This window comes from Arachis ipaensis, chromosome B07 (genome assembly GCF_000816755.2).
Source record: "Arachis ipaensis cultivar K30076 chromosome B07, Araip1.1, whole genome shotgun sequence".
Taxonomy (NCBI): Eukaryota; Viridiplantae; Streptophyta; class Magnoliopsida; order Fabales; family Fabaceae; genus Arachis; species Arachis ipaensis.
The window spans coordinates 81003885-81023115 of record NC_029791.2 but is presented as its reverse complement, the minus strand read 5'-3'; positions in this window follow the sequence as shown (position 1 = coordinate 81023115).

Genomic DNA, 19231 nt, shown 5'->3' with positions numbered 1-19231 from the left:
GAAGCAAAAAGCTACTAGTCCCGCTCATCTAATTAGAATTTGAGCTTCACTCAAAAACTCTGAGATATTATTGCTTCTTAAATTATTTGTATTCTATTTTATTTATCTAGTTGCTTGAGGACAAGCAACAATTTAAGTTTGGTGTTGTGATGAGCGGATATTTTATACGCTTGTTGGGGTTAATTTCATATAGTTTTTAGTGTGTTTTAGTTAGTTTTTAGTTTATTTTCAGTAGTTTTTAGGCGAAATTCATATTTCTGGACTTTACTATGAGTTTTTGTGTTTTTCTATAATTTCAGGTATTTTCTGGCTGAAATTGAGGGAGCTGAGCAGAAATCTGATTCAGGCTGAAAAAGGACTGCTGATGCTGTTGGATTCTGACCTCTTTGCACTCGGAATGGAATTTCTGGAGCTACAAAAGTCCAAATGGCGTGCTTCCAATTGCGTTGGAAAGTAGACATCCAGGGCTTTCCAGAAATATATAATAGTCCATACTCTGCTCAAGGATAGATGACATAAACTGGCATTCAACGCCAGTTCCATGTTGCAGTCTGGTGTCCAGCGCCAGAAACAAGTTACAAGTTGGAGTTCAACGGCAGAAACAGGTTACAACCTGGCGTTGAACGCCCAAAACAGCCCATGCACGTGAGAAGCTTAAGTCTCAGCCCCAGCACACACCAAGTGGGCCCCAAAAGTGGATTTCTTCACCATCTATCATAGTTTACTCATTTTCTGTAAACCTAGGTTACTAGTTTAGTATTTAAACAACTTTTAGAGATCTATTTTGTATCTCATGACATTTTAGATCTGAACTTTGTACCTTTTGATGGCATGAGTCTCTAAACTCCATTGTTGGGGGTGAGGAGCTCTGCTGTGTCTCGATGAATTAATGCAAGTATTTCTGTCTTCCATTCAAACATGCGTGTTCCTATCTAAGACATCCATTCGCACTTCAACATGAATGCGATGAACATGACAATCATCATCATTCCTCCACGAACGCGTGCCTAACAACCACTTACGTTCCACCGTAGAATGAATGAATATCTCTTAGATCTCTTAATCGGAATCTTCATGGTATAAGCTAGATTGATGGCAGCATTCGAGAGAATCCGGAAAGTCTAAACCTTGTTTGTGGTATTCCGAGTAGGATTCAGGGATTGAATGACTGTGACGAGCTTCAAACTCGGGAGTGCTGGGCGTAGTGATAGACGCAAAAGGACAGTAAATCCTATTCCGGTATGATTGAGAACCTGCAGATGATTAGCCGTGCGGTGACAGCGCATATGGACCCTTTTCACTGGAAGGATGGATGGTAGCCATTGACAACGGTGATCCACCAACACACAGCTTGCCATAAGAGGACGTGCGTGCGTGAATCAGAAAATAGAGGAAAGCAGAATTTCAGAAGACAAAGCATCTCCAAAACTCCAACATATTCTCCATCGTTGCATATAATAAGACACAAATATGGATAAGCATTTAACATAAAGAAAACGAAAAACAGAGAATGTAAGAACAAGGAATGAGTCCACCTTAGTGATGGTGGCGTTTTCTCCTTAAGGAACCAATGATGTCCTTGAGCCCTTCTGTGTCTCTTCCTTGTCTTTGTTGCTCCTCCCTCATTGCTCTTTGATCTTCTCTAATTTCATGAAGGATGATGGAGTGCTCTTGATGTTCCACCCTTAATTGTCCCATGTTGGAACTTAATTCTCCTAGGGAGGTGTTGATTTGCTCCCAATAGTTTTGTGGAGGAAAATGCATTTGAGGCATCTCCGGGATCTCATGGTGATGAGCTTCATGCGTCTCTTGAGCTCCATGAATGGGCTCTCTTGTTTGCTCCATCCTTTTCTTAGTGATGGACTTCTCTTCCTTAATGGGAATGTCTCCTTCTATGTCAATCCCAGCCGAATTGCATAGATGGCAAATGAGGTGAGGAAAAGCTAGCCTTGCCATAGTGGAGGACTTGTTAGCCACCTTGTAGAGTTCTTGAGGTATAATCTCATGAACCTCCACCTCTTTTCCAATCATCATGCTATGGATCATGATGGCCCGGTCTATAGTAACTTCAGACCGGTTGCTAGTGGGAATGATTGAGCGTTGAATGAACTCCAACCATCCTCTAGCTACAGGCTTAAGGTCCAGTCTTCTCAGTTGAACCGGTTTGCCTTTTGAGTCAATCTTCCATTGAGCTCCTTCCACACATATGTCCATGAGGACTTGGTCCAACCTTTGATCAAAGTTGACTCTCCTTGTGTAGGGGCGTCCGTTCTCTTCCATCATTGGTAAGTTGAACGCCAACCTTACATTTTCCGGACTAAAATCTAAGTAATTCCCCCGAACCATGGTGAGATAATTCTTTGGGTTCGGGTTCTTACTTTGATCATGGTTCCTTGTGATCCATGCATTAGCATAGAACTCTTGAACCATTAGAGTTCCGACTTGTTGGATGGGGTTTGTTAGAACTTCCCAACCTCTTCTATGGATCTCATGTCGGATCTCCAGATACTCATTTCTCTTGAGTTTGAAAGGGACCTCGTGGATCACCTTCTTCTTGGCCACAACATCATAGAAGTGGTCTTGATAAGCTTTGGAGATGAATCTTTCCATCTCCCATGACTCAGAGGTGGAAGCTTTTGTCTTCCCTTTCCCTTTTCTAGAGGATTCTCCAGTCTTAGGTGCCATCAATGGTAATGGAAAAACAAAAAGCTTATGCTTTTACCACACCAAACTTAGAATTTTGCCCGCCCTCGAGCAAGAGAAGAAAGAATAGATGAAGAAGAAGAAGAAAATATGGAGGAGAGGAAGGAAAGGTGTATTCGACCAAGAAGAGAAGAGAGGGTTGTGTGGTGTGAAAATGAGGAAGAATGGAGGTCTTTATATAGGGAAGGGAGGGGGGGTAAGGTTCGGCCATAAGGGTGGGTTTTGGGTGGGAAATTGATTTTGAATTTTGAAGTTAGGTGGAGTTTATGAGGTAGGTTTATGGGGAAAAGTGGATGATGTGAGTGGTGAAGTGGTGATAGGGAAGAGAGATTGAGGTGATTGGTGAAGAGTTTTTTGGGAAGAGTTTTATTGGGAAGAGAGGATGAACATTGAGAAGAGGGAAGAGAATGAGTGGTGGTAGGTGGGGATCCTGTGAGGTCCACAGATGCTGAGTTGATCCTGTGGGGTCCATAGATCCTGAGGTGTCAAGGATTTGCATCCCTGCACCCATTAGGCATGTAAAATGCCTTTGCATGCAATTCTGGCGTTTAAACACCGAATTGATGCTTGTTCTGGGCGTTCAACGCCTAGATGCAGCATATTTCTGGCGTTGAACGCCAGCCAGATGCTTGTTTCTGGCGTTCATCGCCAGCTCATCTTCACTGTGCATTTCTGACGTCTGAACGCCAGGATGCTGCTTGTTTCTGGCGTTCAACGCCAGAAACATGCTCTGTTCTGGCGTTGAACGCCAGACAGATGCTCCTTACTGGCGTTTAAACGCCAGTGAGATCCTCCTCCAGGGTGTGATTTTTCTTCTGCTGTTTTTGATTCCGTTTTCAATTTTTATATTTATTTTGTGACTCCACATGATCATGAACCTAATAAAACATGAAATAACAATAAAAATAAATTAAAATTAGATAAATAAAAATTGGGTTGCCTCCCAACAAGCGCTTCTTTAATGTCAATAGCTTGACAGTGGGCTCTCATGGATCCTCACAGATGTTCAGAGCATTATTGAGACTCCCCAACACCAAACTTAGAGTTTGAATATGGGAGTTCAACACCAAACTTAGAGTTTGGTTGTGGCGTCCCAACACCAAACTTAGAGTTTGAATGTGGGGGCTCTAGTTGACTCTGTTTTGAGAGAAGCTTACTGTGCCTCTTTTCAATGTTTACAGAAGGATGTCCTTGAGTTTTAAACTCAAGGGAGTCCTCATTCAATTGAAGGACTAGTTCACCTCTGTTAACATCAATCACAGCTCTTGCTGTGGCTAGGAAGGGTCTTCCAAGGATGATGGATTCATCCTCATCCTTCCCAGTATCTAGGATTATGAAATCAGCGGGGATGTAAAGGCCTGCAACCTTTACTAATATGTCCTCTACTTGTCCATAAGCCTATTTTCTGGAATTGTCTGCCATCTCTAATGAGATTCTAGCAGTTTGCACCTTAAAGATTCCCAGTTTCTCCATTACAGAGAGTGGCATGAGGTTTATTCCTGACCCAAGGTCACATAGAGCCTTCTCAAAGGTCAAGGTATTAGAAACTTTCCAGGATCCTGTTTCTTCTGAGGCAATCTCAGTTGATCTAATGCATTTAGTTCATTCGTGAACAGGGGAGGTTCATCTCCCCAAGTCTCATTACCAAATAAATTGGCATTCAGCTTCATGATTGCACCAAGGAACTTGGCAACTTGCTCTTCAGTAACATCCTCATTCTCTTCAGAAGAAGAATACTCATCAGAGCTCATGAAGGGCATAAGGAGGTTCAATGGAATCTCTATGGTCTCTAGATGAGTCTCAGATTCCTTTGGTTCCTCAGAAGGAAACTCCTTATTGATCACTGGACATCCCAGGAGGTCTTCCTCACTGGGATTCACATCATCCCCTTCCTCTCTAAGTTTGGCCGTGTTGACTATGTTAATGGCCTTGCACTCTCCTTTTGGATTTTCTTCTGTATTGCTTGGGAAAGTACTAAGAGGGATTTCAGTGATCCTTTTACTCAGCTGGCCCACTTGTGCCTCCAAATTTCTAATTGAGGACCTTGTTTCATTCATGAAACTTACAGTGGCCTTGGACAAATCAGAGACTAAGTTTGCTAAATTAGAGGTATTTTGTTCAGAGTTCTCTGTCTGTTGCTAAGTGGATGATGGAAAAGGTTTACTATTGTTAAACCTATTTCTTCCACCATTATTAAAGCCTTGTTGAGGTTTTTGTTGATCCTTCCATGAGAGATTTGGGTGATTTCTCCATGAGGGATTATAGGTGTTTCCATAAGATTCACCTAAGTAATTTACCTCTGCTATTGCAGGGTTCTCAGGATCATAGTCCTCTTCTTCAGAAGGCGCCTCTTGAGTACTGTTGGATGCAGCTTGCATTCCATTCAGACTCTGAGAAATCATATTGACTTGCTGATTCAATAGTTTGTTCTGAGCCAATATGGCATTCAGAGTATCAATTTCAGGAACTCCCTTCTTCTGAGGCGTCCCATTACTCACAGGATTCCTCTCAGAAGTGTACATGAACTGGTTATTAGCAACCATGTCAATGAGTTCTTGAGCTTCTGCAGGCGTTTTCTTTAGGTGAATGGATCCACCTGCAGAAGTATCCAATGACATTTTAGCTAATTCAGACAGACCATCATAGAATATATCCAGGATAGTCCATTCTGAAAGCATGTCAGAAGGACACTTTTTGGTCAGTTGCTTGTATCTCTCCCAAGCTTCATAGAGGATTCACCTTCTTTCTGTCTGAAGGTTTGAACATCCACTCTAAGCTTGCTCAGCTTTTGAGGAGGAAAGAACTTGGCTAAGAAAGCCATGACCAGCTTATCCCAAGAGTTCAGGCTATCTTTGGGTTGAGAGTCCAACCACACTCTAGCTTTGTCTCTTACAGAAAAAGGGAAAAGCATGAGCCTGTAGACTTCAGGATCTACTCCATTAGTCTTAACAGTATCACAGATCTGCAAAAATTCAGTTAAGAACTGAAAAGGATCTTCAGAGTAGAAGAAAAGAAGAAGAAAAGAATGTAATGTAAGGAAAGAAACACAAGGGTGAGGAGAGCAGAGATGTGAGATGAAGAGAAGCGTTAATAGATTAATAAATAAATAGAAGGAGATGAGAGAGAAAGAGAATTTTCGAAAATTATTTTTGAAAAATGGTTAGTGATTTTCGAAAATTAAAAGAAGAAATAAATTAAAATTGAATTTTGAAACAATTAGTTAATTAAAAAGAATTTTTGTAAAAGAGGGAGATATTTTCGAAAATTAGAGAGAGAGGGTTAGTTAGGTAGTTTTGAAAAAGATAAGAAACAAATAAAAAGTTAGTTAGTTAGTTGAAACAAATTTGAAAATCAATTTTTAAAAGATAAGAAGATAAGAAGTTAGAAAAGATATTTTAAAATCAAATTTTTGAAAAAGATATGATTTTAAAAAGATATGATTAAAAAGATATGATTGAAATTAGTTTTGAAAAAGATTTGATTTTTAAAATCATAATTAATGACTTGACTCACAAGAAATCACAAGATATGATTCTAGAACTTAAAGTTTGAATCTTTCTTAACAAGTAAGTAACAAACTTGAAATTTTTAAATCAAAACATTAATTAATGAGAATATTTTCGAAAATTATAAGATAAAATAAGAAAAATATTTTTGAAAAATATTTTTAAAATTTTTGAAAATAGCTAAGAAAAATGAAAAAGATTTGATTTTTGAAAAAGATTTTGAAAAAGATAAGATTTTTTTTTAAATTGAAAATTTTATTTGACTCATAAGAAACAACTAAGTTTTAAAAAGTTTTGAAAAAGTCAACTCAAATTTTCGAAATTTATGAGTGAAAAAGGGAAAGATATTTTTTTATTTTTTTGAATTTTTAATGATGAGAGAGAAAAACATGAAAATGATGCAATGCATGAAAATTTTGGATCAAAACAATGAATGCATGCAAGAATGCTATGAATGTCAAGATGAACACCAAGAACACATTGAAGATCATGATGAACATCAAGAACCTATTTTTGAAAAATTTTCAATGCAAAGAAAACATGCAAGACACCAAACTTAGAAGTCTTTAATGCTTAGACACTAAGAATTCAAGAATGCATATGAAAAACACCATACAACACAAAACAATGTAATATGAAGATCAATCAAGAAGGTTTATCAAGAACAACTTGAAGATCATGATGAATGCAATGCATGAATGCAATTTTCGAAAGGTCATGATGAACACTATGAATGTCAAGATGAACACCAAGAGCACTTTGAAGGTCATGATGAACATCAAGAACACATGAATTTTTCGAAAAATGCAAGATGAACATGCAATTGACACCAAACTTAAAATCTGACTCAAGACTCAAACAAGAAACACAAAATATTTTTGATTTTTATGATTTTCTAATTTTTTTGGATTTTCTTTTAATTTTTTCGAAAAACATATAGGAAAAAGAAAATAGAAATTCAAAAGTTTTAATAAGAATTCCAGGAATCCTTCAATGTTAGCCTAAAGCTCCAATCCAAGGGTTGGGCATGGCTTAATAGCCAGCCAGCTTTAGGAGATATTTATACTTTCCATGTATAGAGCAACTAAGTGTGTGAAGTGTGAAGATCAACAAGCTCTTGTGATGATAAGTTGAAACCCCAGTCCAAAAGATTAGACATGGCTTATAGCCAGCCAGGATTCAACAAATCATCATGAAACACTAGAATTCATTCTTAAAAATTCTGAAGGAAAATATATTTTTGAAAACATTTATTTTAAAAAATTTTTTTTCGAAAACAAAGGAGAAATTTTTGAAAATTTTTTTTTGAAAAATTTTTGAAAATAAAACAAAAAGAAAATTACCTAATCTGAGCAACAAGATAAACCGTCAGTTGTCCAGATTCGAACAATCCCTGGCAACGGCGCCAAAAACCTGGTGCACGAAATTGTGATCTCAGGCAACGGCGCCAAAACTCTGTACGCACGTCTTAGTAAATTGTTTTTCATTCAAAACTTCGATACAACTAACCAGCAAGTGCACTGGGTCGTCCAAGTAATAAAACCTTACGTGAGTAAGGGTCGATCCCACGGAGATTGTTCGTATGAAGCAAGCTATGGTCACCTTGTAAATCTCAGTCAGGCGGATATAAAATAGTTATGGAGTTTTCGAAAATAAATAATAAATAGACAGAAAATAAAGATAGAAATACTTATGTATATCATTGGTGAGAATTTCAGATAAAGGTATAGAGATGCTTTCGTCCCTCTGAACTTCTGCTTTCCTGATGTCTTCATCCAATTAGTCCTACTACTTTCCATGGCTGGCTTTATGTAAGGACGTCACCATTGTCAATGGCTACTTTTCATCCTCTCTGGGAAAATGGTCCGATGCGCTGTCACTGCATGGCTAATCATCTGGAGGCATCACCGTGGTCAATTGATGCATCCTATCTCCTCTTGTGAAAATGGTCCAAATGCTCTGTCACAGCACGGCTAATCATCTGAGGTTCTCGATCATACTAGAATAGGATTCACCCTCCTTTTGCGTCTGTCACTACGCCCAGCACTCGCGAGTTTGAAGTTCGTCACAGTCATTCAATCCCAGAGTCCTACTCGGAATACCACAGACAAGGTTTAGACTTTCTGGACTCTCATGAATGCCGCCATCAATCTAGCTTATACCACGAAGATTCTGATTAAGAGATCCAAGAGATAATCATTCAATCGAAGGTAGAACGGAAGTGGTTGTCAGGCACGCGTTCATAGGGAATGATCATGATTGTCACGTTCATCACATTTATGTTGATGTGCGAATGAATATCTTAGAAGCGAAATAAGTCGAATTGAATAGAAAAACAGTAGTACTTTGCATTAATTCATGAGGAACAACAGAGCTCCACACCTTAATCTATGGAGTGTAGAAACTCTACCATTGAAAATACATAAGTGAAAGGTCCAGGCATGGCCGAATGGCCAGCCCCCATGATCTAAGAACCAGACGTCCCAAGATAGATAATACAATAGTAAAAGGTCCTATTTATACTAAACTAGCTACTAGGTTTTACAGAAGTAAGTAATTGATGCATAAATCCACTTTCGGGGCCAACTTGGTGTGTGCTTGGGCTAAGCTTGAATGTTACACATGCAGAGGCTCTTTCTGGAGTTAAACGCCAAGTTGTAACGTGTTTTTGGCGTTCAACTCTGGTTCGTGACGTATTTCTGGCGTTTAACTCCAGACAGCAGCGTAGAACTGGCGTTCAACGCCCTTTTACGTCGTCTAAACTTGGCCAAAGTATGAATAATTATATTATGCTGGAAAGCCCTGGATGTCTACTTTCCAACGCAATTGGAAGCTCGCCATTTTGAGTTCTGTAGCTCCAGAAAATCCACTTTGAGTGCAGGGAGGTCAGAATCCAACAACATCAGCAGTCCTTCTTCTACCTCTGAATCTGATTTTTGCTCAAGTCCCTCAATTTCAGCCAGAAAATACCTAAAATCACAGAAAAACACACAAACTCATAGTGAAGTCCAGAAATGTGAATTTAACATAAAAACTAATAAAAACATCCCTAAAAGTAACTAGATCCTACTAAAAACATACTCAAAACAATGCCAAAAAACGTATAAATTATCCGCTCATCACTACACATGCATACAGAGAAGATAAAGACAATCATGTTCTTTAAAGTACTGGAAGAAAATAAGAGGAAAAAGAACTTTACCACCTTGTAGTTCATCTTCACTATTGTTGTCATTTTCCTCCCATTTTTCCCTTTCCTATACCAACTTAGAGTGTTTGCTCATCTTCAAGCAACAATTAGAACAATGGTGATGGAGTCTATGATGGATCATGAGTGTCTTAAATAATGAAATGTTAGTAGTACATGTGTTTAAGCAAGCAAAATGAAAAATAACAATGAAGGCACAGGAAACAGAGACATTGTGATTGCAAAAACAAGTGGGGTGTGCATGATACATGGCATAAAAGATAAGTGGCACACCAAACTTAGTGTGACACTTTCACTTGGAATTGATGCAAGTATATAGTAAAGATTGGAACCAAATTTTGTTGCATAGCAACACCAAACTTAGAATGCAATCACATGTCAATTTATTTGAACTAAAACTAAACACTATTATATGTTAAATACAATCACCAAGCGAAGAATCTGTCATGAATAAGGGTTTCTTGGTGAGGTATTTAACAAAAACACTTAAGGATGGAGTAAAATAAATGAAAGCAATAAAAATAAAGAAATGACTAAAACAATAATAATCATGTTAAACTAAAGGAAAATAACCTTGCACAGGCATCATGATTATGCAGACAAGTGGTGTTGCTGAATAAATTGCATAGAAAATAAGTGGCACACCAAACTTAGAATCTCAGTGTGACACTTTCATTTTTTGATTTGCTGCAATCATCCAGAAAGATTAAAAACAAATTGTTGCAGGGAAACACCAAACATAGAATGTATTCATATGCCAATTTATTGAAATTTAAACAAAGCAGACAGGGAAAATAAACAAAGCAAAGGAATGAAATGTTGCCTAAAGTTGGGTTGCCTCCCAACAAGCGCTCTTTTAGTGTCATTAGCTTGACATGTTGTTCTTCACTTTCTTCCTCTTCTTCCAGTTTGTTAAGAGGAATGACCTCAAGGGGAGAGAAGATTCAGCTATTGTCCCCTGTTTTGGTCTCTCCTCAGCAAGGTTCCTTTTGTTATTTGCTGGATTGAGCTTGCTTGCTAGATTAGGGGTAGGATTGTTTGTAGTTAACGTTTTCTTGAATGTTGTCCTTGGTATCTTGGTCACAATCCTCTCTTCGGTGTTCTTGTTGTTTGCCTTCACTCCTTGGATATCAAGACATGGTTGCTGTGTGATTGTTGGAGCTTTATCTTCATCAAAAGCCTTTTGAATTGGTGGTTCAATGAGCCCTTCTTCTATGTAACTTTCTGCCTCACTTGAGTATGGACTTCCTTGATTGTCTTCCTCACTTTCTTGCTCTTCCACTTCCTCTTTTGCAGTCAACATTTGATGTAATAGCACTTTTATGGAGGAGGTTTGTTATTCTTCCCAAGATTTCTTCATCTCCTCTTCATGTTTTTCAATCACAGATTCAAGTGTTGAGAGTTTTTAGTTTAGGGAAGTTTGTAGGAGTTGTGAGTTTTCATGTTCCCTTGTCATCTCAAGTGGCTTCTGTAGATGTGCAGTTTCAGGTTCAAATACCTCCACCATCTCATTCTTCATCAAAATTTTGCTTGACACAGATGCCTCTTCTTCTTGCTCTTCTACTTCCTCCTTCACATCTACCAATTGGTCTTCATCTTCCTTGCTCAGCAGTTCTAAGTTTCTCCTGATTTGCTCTAAGTGCCCATCCATCTTCTTGAAGAGGGTCTCTTGCTCTTTCTACGATTGTTCTTGTCTTTCCAAGAGTTCTCTAGTTCTCTCCCTAAAGTCTATGGCACTTTGCAGGTATTGTTCTGCTTGTAGCAAGAGAGAAGCAGATTGGGGTGGATTTTGTGGACTTGTGGGTATTGTGGTGAAGTTTTGTTGAGAGGTATTGGTGCACGAAATTACAATCACACTTTTGCAACTCCGCAAAACAAACCAGCAAGTGCACTGGGTCGTTCAAGTAATACCTTACGTGAGTAAGGGTCGATCCCACGGAGATTGTCGGCTTGAAGCAAGTTATGGTTATCTTGTAACTCTTAGTGAGGATATCAATAATTCTCAGATTTAATTGTAAAAAGTAAAAGAACATGAAATAAATACTTGTTATGCAGTAATGAAGAACAGGTTGAGGTTTTGGAGATGCTTTGTCTTCTGAATCTCTGCTTTCCTACTGTCTTCTTCTTCATGCACGCAAGGCTCCTTCCATGGCAAGCTTTATGTTGGGCATCACCGTTGTCAATGGCTACTTCCCGTCCTCTCAGTGAAAATGTTCCAAATGTGCTGTCACCGCACGGCTAATCAGCTGTTGGTTCTCGATCATGTTGGAATAGGATCCATTGATCCTTTTGCGTCTGTCACACGCCCAACACTCGCGAGTTTGAAGCTCGTCACGGTCATCCCTTTCCAGATCCTACTCGGAATACTACATACAAGGTTTAGACTTTCCGGATCTCAGGAATGGCCGCTAGTAATTCTAGCCTATACCACGAAGGTTCCAATCTTAGATTAGAAACCCAAGAGATACACATTCAAGCTTGATTGCATGTAGAACGGAGGTGGTTGTCAGGCACGCGTTCATAGGTGAGAATGATGATGATTGTCACGGATCATCACATTCGTCAGGTTGAAGTGCGAATGAATATCTTAGAATAGAAGCAAGCGTGATAGAATGGAAAACAGTAGTAATTGCATTAATTCATGAAGAACGGTATAGCTCCTCACCCCCAACAATGGGGTTTAGAGACTCATGCCGTAGAAGATATAATATGAAACGTGAAGAATGTCATGAGGTCCAGATGAATCACTAAAAGTAGTTTTTATAATAAACTAGTGACCTATAGTTACAGAAAATGAGTGAGCTAGAATAGTTAGTGTAGAAATCCACTTCCGTGGCCTACTTGGTGTGTGCTTGGGCTGAGCATTGAAGCTTTCACATGTAGAGACCTTTCTTGGAGTTAAACGCCAGCTTTTGTGCCAGTTTGGGCGTTTAACTCTAGCTTTCATGCCAGTTCTGGCATTTTGACGCCAGAATTTCTATGCTGACTTGGAACGCCAGTTTGGGCCATCAAATCTCGAGCAAAGTATGGATAATTATATATTGCTGGAAAGCCCAGGATGTCTAATTTCCAATGCAATTGAGAGCGCGCCAATTGGGCTTCTGCAGCTCCAGAAAATCCACTTCGAGTGTGTAACAACCCTGATTTTTGAGTACATGAGATCTTTTCTGAAAGTACGAATTTCTCCGGAAGATCAGTAAAGGGAACACCTCTGTTATATAATCAAGCATCTCAATCCTCATTATCATTATGTCATCCTTAAGTTAGAACCTCCTCTAAGGCAAGCTCGATAATGCAATCGCGAAGAACCTTGTTTTTGAACCGTATCGGTTGGCAGTTTTGATTCTGATTTTCGTAAATAGTCTCTGTTTGACAAACCGGACTCGATTCATGAGAGGAGATAGATAATAGTATAATATTATCATTATATTAGTATTAGACTATGCTTGAATGACATTATAAGGTTACCTGGTGATGAGCGGATAATTTATACGCTTTTTGGCATTGTTTTTAGTATGTTTTTAGTAGAATCTAGTTACTTTTAGGGATGCTTTCATTAGTTTTTATGTTCACATTTCTGGACTTTACTATGAGTATGTGTGTTTTTCCGTGATTTCAGGTATTTTCTGGATGAAATTGAGGGACTTGAGCAAAAATCAGATTCAGAGGTAGAAGAAGGACTGCTGATGCTGTTGAATTCTGACCTCCCTACACTCAAAGTGGATTTTCTGGAGCTACAGAACTCAAAATGGCGCGCTTCCAATTGCGTTGGAAAGTAGACATCCAGGGCTTTCCAGAAATATATAATACTCCATACTTTGGCCAATTTTAGACGACGTAAAAGGGCGTTGAACGCCAGTTCTATGCTGTTGTCTGGAGTTAAACGCCAGAAACAAGTCACGAACCAGAGTTGAATGCCAGAAATACATTACAACCTGGCGTTCAACTCTAGAAAGAGCCTCTGCACATGTAACATTCAAGCTCAGCCCAAGCACACACCAAGTGGGCCCCGGAAGTGGATTTATGCATCAATTACTTACTTCTATAAACCCTAGTAGCTAGTTTATTATAAATAGGACTTTTTACTATTGTATCTGATCATCTTTGAACATCTTGGGACGTCTGGTTCTTAGATCATGGGGGCTGGCCATTCGGCCATGCCTGAACCTTTCACTTATGTATTTTCAAACGGTAGAGTTTCTACACTCCATAGATTAAAGTGTGGAGCTCTACTGTTCCTCAAGAATTAATGCAAAGTACTACTGTCTTATATTCAATTCAACTTATTTCGCTTCTAAGATATTCATTCGCACTTCAACATGAATGTGATGAATGTGACAATCATCATCATTCCCCATGAACGCGTGCCTGACAACCACTTCCGTTCTACCTTCGATTGAATGAGTATCTCTTGGATCTCTTAATCAGAATCTTCGTAGTATAAGCTAGATTGATGGCGGCATTCATGAGAATCCGAAAAGTCTAAACCTTGTCTGTGGTATTCCGAGTAGGATTTTGGGATTGAATGACTGTGACAAACTTCAAACTCGCGAGTGCTGGGCGTAGTGACAAACGCAAAAGGAGGGTGAATCCTATTCCAGTATGATCGAGAACCTCAGATGATTAGCCGTGCTGTGACAGAGCATTTGGACCATTTTCACAAGAGGATAGGATGCAGCCATTGATCACGGTGATGCCTCCAGATGATTAGCCATGCAGTGACAGCGCATCAGACCATTTTCCAGAGAGGATGAAAAGTAGCCATTGACATTGGTGATGTCCTTACATAAAGCCAGCCACGGAAAGGAGTAGGACTGATTGGATGAAGACAGCAGAAAAGCAGAAGTTCAGAGGGATGAAAGCATCTCTATACCTTTATCTGAAATTCTCACCAATAATATACATAAGTGTTTCTATCTTTATTTTCTGTCTATTTCTTATCTATTTTCGAAAACTCCATAATCAATTATTATCCGCCTGACTGAGATCTACAAGATGACCATAGCTTGCTTTATACCAACAATCTCCGTGGGATCGACCCTTACTCACGTAAGGTTTATTACTTGGACGACCCAGTGCACTTACTGGTTAGTTGTATCGAAGTTGTGAATGAAAAACGATTTATTAAGACGTGCGTACAGAGTTTTTGGTGCCGTTGCCTGAGATCACAATTTCGTGCACTAAGTTTTTGACGCCATTGCCGGGGATTGTTCGAGTTTGGACAACTGACGGTTCATCTTGTTGCTTAGATTGGGTAATTTTCTTCTTATTTTCAAAAAAGTTTTCAAAAAAAAAAAATTTTTCAAAAATCTTTCAAAAATTTCTCTTCTGTTTTCGAAAATTATTCTAAAATTTTTTAAAGAATGAATTCTAGTGTTTCTTGAAGCATGTTGAAGCCTGACCGGCTTCCAACCCAACATTATCAAGAGCAAGCTAGTTGTTGCTAATCCACTTGCTGCTGTTCCTGATCCAAAAGATTTACATGCTAATGCTTGACTGGCTATTAAGCCATGTCTAACCCTCAGATTGGAGCTTTAGACTAAGAGTGCAAGATTCCTGGAATTCATATTAAAAATTTTGGAATCCTTATTTTTCTTTTTCAAATTAATTTTCGAAAAATACCAAAAAAAAATTAGAAAATCATAAAAAAATCAAAAATATTTTGTGTTTCTTGTTTGAGTCTTGAGTCAATTTCAAGTTTGGTGTCAATTGCATTTTTTCTAAAAATTCTTTGCATTTTTTTGAAAATTCATGCATTCATGGTGTTCTTCATGATCTTCAAGTTGTTCTTGGTAAGTCTTCTTGTTTGATCTTGATGTTTTCTTGTTTTGTGCCTTTTCTTGTTTTTCATGTGCATTTTTGCATTCATAGTATCTGAACATGAATGATTTCTAAGTTGGTGTCTTGCATGTTTTCTTTGCATTGAAAATTTTTCAAAAATATTGATGATCATCATGATCTTCAAAGTGTTCTTGGTGTTCATCTTGACATTCATAGCATTCTTGCATGCATTCATTGTTTTGATCCAAAATTTTCATGCATTGCATCATTTTCATGTTTTTCTCCTTCATCATTAAAAATTCAAAAAACAAAAAAATATCTTTCCCTTTTTCACTCATAAATTTCGAAAATTTGGATTGACTTTTTCAAAAATTTTTAAAATTTAGTTGTTTCTTATGAGTCAAATCAAATTTTCAATTTAAAAATCTTATCTTTTTCAAAATCTTTTTCAAAAAATCAAATTTTTTTCATTTTTCTTATTTATTTTCGAAAATTATAAAAATATTTTTCAAAACTCTTTTTCTTAATTTTATCTCATAATTTTCGAAAATATCATCATCAATTAATGTTTTGATTCAAAAATTTCAAGTTTGTTACTTGCTTGTTAAGAAAGATTCAAACTTTAAGTTCTAGAATCATATCTTGTGATTTCTTGTGAATCAAGTCATTAATTGTGATTTTAAAAATCAAATCTTTTTCAAAACTAATTTCAATCATATCTTTTCAAAAATATCTTTTTATCTTATCTTTTTCAAAATCATATCTTTTTCAAAAATTTGATTTTAAAATATCTTTTCTAACTTCCTATCTTCTTATCTTTTCAAAATTGATTTTCAAATCTTTTTCAACTAACTAACTAACTTTTTGTTTGTTTCTTATCTTTTTCAAAACAACCTAACTAACTCTATCTCTCTAATTTTCGAAAATATCTCCCTCTTTTTCAAAAATTCTTTTTAATTAACTAATTGTTTCAAAATTCAATTTTAATTTATTTCTTCTTTTAATTTTCGAAAATCACTAACCATGTTTCAAAAATAATTTTTGAAAATCCTTCTCTCTCATCTCCTTCTGTTTATTTATTCATCTACTAACATCTCTCCCTCACTCACCAAAAATCCGAACCCTCTCTCTCTCTGAGTTCAGATTTTCTCTTCTTCTTTTCTTCTACTCACGTAAGGGAACCTCTATACCTGGGTAAAAATAATCCCTATTATTATTTTTCTGTTCCCTCCTTTTTCATATGAGCAGGAGCAAGGACAAGAATATTCTTGTTGAAGCAGATCCAGAACCTGAAAGGACTCTGAAGAGGAAACTAAGAGAGGCTAAATTACAACAATCCAGCAAGCACCTTTCAGAAATTTTCGAACAGAAAGAGGAGATGGCAGCCAAAAATAATAATAATGCAAGGAGGATGCTTGGTGACTTTACTGCACCTAATTCCAATTTACATGGAAGAAGCATCTCCATCCCTACCATTGGAGCAAACAATTTTGAGCTGAAACCTCAATTAATTTCTCTGATGCAACAGAACTGCAAGTTTCATGGACTTCCATCTTAAGATCCTTTTCAATTCTTAACTGAATTCTTGCAGATTTGTGATACTGTTAAGACTAATGGAGTAGATCCTGAAGTCTACAGGCTCATGCTTTTACCCTTTGCTGTAAGAGACAGAGCTAGAGTGTGGTTAGACTCTCAACCCAAGGATAGCCTGAACTCTTGGGATAAGCTGGTCACGGCTTTCTTAGCCAAGTTCTTTCCTCCTCAAAATCTTAGCAAGCTTAGAGTGGATGTTCAAACCTTCAGACAGAAGGAAGGTGAATTCCTCTATGAAGCTTGGGAGAGATACAAGCAACTGACCAAAAAGTGTCCTTCTGACATGCTTTCAGAATGGACCATCCTGGATATATTCTATGATGGTTTATCTGAGCTATCAAAGATGTCATTGGATACTTCTGTAGGTGGATCCATTCACCTAAGGAAAATGCCTGCAGAAGCTCAAGAACTTATTGACAAGGTTGCTAATAACCAGTTCATATACACTTCTGAGAGGAATCTTGTGAGTAATGGGACGGCTCAGAAGAAGGGAGTTCTTGAAATTGATACTATAAATGCCATATTGGCTCAGAATAAAATATTGACTTATGATTTCTCAGAGTTTGAATGGAATGCAAGTTGCATCCAACAGTACTCAAGAGGCGCCTTCTGAAGAAGAGGCTTATGATCTTGAGAACCCTGCAATAGCGGAGGTGAATTACTTAGGTGAACCTTATGGAAACACCTATAACCCATCATGGAGAAATCATCCAAATTTCTCATGGAAGGATCAACAAAAGCCTCAACAAGGCTTTAACAATGGTGGAAGAAACAGGTTTAGCAATAGCAAGCCTTTTACATCATCCACTCAGCAACAGACAGAGAATTCTGAGCAGAATCCATCTAGCTTAGCAAATTTAGTCTCTGATCTATCCAAGGCCACTGTAAGTTTCATGAATGAAACAAGGTCCTCCATTAGAAATTTGGAAGCACAAGTGGGCCAACTGAGTAAAAGGATCACTAAAACCCCTCCTAGTACTCTCCCAAGCAATACAGAAGAGAATCCAAAAGGAGAGTGCAAGGCCGTTGAATTAATTACCATGGCCGAATCCAAAGAGGAAGGGGAGGACGTGAATCCCAAGGAGGAAGACCTCCTAGGACGTCCAGTGATCAATAACGAGTTCCCCTCTGAGGAACCAAAGGAATCTGAGACTCACCTAGAGACCATAGAGATTCCAATGAACCTCCTTATGCCCTTCATGAGCTCTAATGAGTATTCCTCTTCTGAAGAGAGTGAGGATGTTAATAAGGAGCAAGTTATCAAGTACCTTGGTGCAATCATGAAGCTGAATGTCAAATTATTTGGTATTGGGACTTGGGAAGATGAACCTCCCTTGTTCACCAATGAACTAAGTGATCTGGATCAACTGACATTGCCTCAGAAGAAACAGGATCCTGGAAAGTTCCTAATACCTTGTACCATAAGCACCATGATCTTTGAAAAGGCTCTGTGTGACCTTGGTTCAGGGATAAACCTCATGCCCCTCTCTGTAATAGAGAAACTGCGAATCTTTGGGGTGCAAGCTGCTAAAATCTCATTAGAGATGGCAGACAGTTCAAGAAAACAGGCTTATGGACAAGTAGAGGACGTGTTAGTAAAGGTTGAAGGCCTTTACATCCCTGCTGATTTCATAGTCCTAGATACTGGGAAGGATGAGGATGAATCCATCATCCTTGGAAGACCCTTCCTAGCCACAGCAAGAGCTGTGATTGATGTTGACAGAGGCGAATTAGTCCTTTAATTGAATGAGGACTCCCTTGAGTTTAAAACTCAAGGACATCCTTCTGCAAACATGGAAAAGAGGCACAATAAGCTTCTCTCAAAACAAAGTCAACCAGAGCCCCCACAATCAAACTCTAAGTTTGGTGTTGGGAGGCCACAACCAAACTCTAAGTTTGGTGTTGAACTCCTATATCCAAACTCTAAGTTTGGTGTTGGGGAGTCTCAACAATGCTCTGAACATCTGTGAGGCTCCATGAGAGCCCACTGTCAAGCTATTGATATTAAAGAAGCACTTGTTGGGAGGCAACCCAATTTTTATTTAATTATATTTTTATTAGTTATATGTCTTCATAGGTTCATGATCATGTGGAGTCACAAAAACAACTAAAAAATTTGAAGAAAAATCAAAAACAGCATTAAAAACAGCACACCCTGGAGGAGGAGTTCACTAGCGTTCAAACGCCAGTAAGGAGCATCTGGCTGGCGTTCAACGCCAGAACAGAGCATGGAGCTGGCGCTGAACGCCAGAAACAAGCATGAAGCTGGCGTTCAACGCCCAGAACAAGCATCAGTTCGGCGTTTAAACGCCAGAATTGCATGCAAAGGCATTTTACATGCCTAATTGGTGCAGGGATGTAAATCCTTGACACCTCAGCATCTGTGGACCTCACAGGATCCCCACCTACCTCACCATCTCTCTCTCCATTCATGGTCATC